The sequence below is a fragment of the Theropithecus gelada genome, chromosome 14, assembly GCF_003255815.1.
Source record: "Theropithecus gelada isolate Dixy chromosome 14, Tgel_1.0, whole genome shotgun sequence".
NCBI classification, from domain to species: domain Eukaryota; kingdom Metazoa; phylum Chordata; class Mammalia; order Primates; family Cercopithecidae; genus Theropithecus; species Theropithecus gelada.
In genome coordinates, this window is record NC_037682.1 from 54,987,511 (window position 1) to 54,988,422 (window position 912).

Genomic DNA, 912 nt, shown 5'->3' on the forward strand with positions numbered 1-912 from the left:
AAGGAAGGAAGGAAGGAAGGAAGGAAGGAAGGAAGGAAGGAAGGAAGGAAGGAAGGAAGGAAAGAAGGAAAGACGGAAGGAAGGAAGGAAGGGAGGGCTGGCTGATTTATGGAGCATCTACTGATAGTCATTTTACATGTTGCCCCATTTAATCTCTACACTTTCCCTGAGAGGTGAGAATAATTACTGCCATTTTTATTAATTAGAAAACTGGATGTTTAGAGAAGTTAAATTACTTTCTGAGGTCACAGGTCTAGTTAAATGGTAAAGGTCAGAGTGACTGCAAAGCCCATGCTCCTTTCCCTACACTACAGTGCTTCTCTTGCAAATGACAATATAGAAATGTAAACTATTCCAATACGCAAGCTTGAAATTGGACACTTACCAAAAACAACAGGGGTGAAGTAAGGAAAACAATTTAGGACTCCTGTGTCAACTTCACAGAATCTATCTTAAAACCGTTGGCAATGACAAGAAGAAAAAGAGAACCACTAAAGAACTTTGAGAACTGCCTCCTCATTGTAGACACCAACCTCAACAAAGACCTACCTGAGCCAGCTCATAGGGTCAGAAAATGTAAGACTTAGAAGGATCCAGAATAATTTCCTCTAAACCTTTCATTCACAGAGTAAATAAAATGAAGCCCAATGTCACAGATAACTAAAGTTAGCACTTGGTCTAGAAATCTTTTCTTTATTTAAATTTTCTTTATTCTCCACTGAACAAAGAGAAATTGGAAGAATATAAGGTATCTCCCCACTTCAGACCTACAGTCCACCTCTCCACAGTCAATCTTCAAAAGAGGCAGGTGGAGAGCCATGTGATGGCATTTTCAGCTGTTGCAAAAGATCTTCCCTGCCCTTTCAGAATGCTCCTTCTTCATGCCTGCCTCCCTGGCTCACACAGAATAAA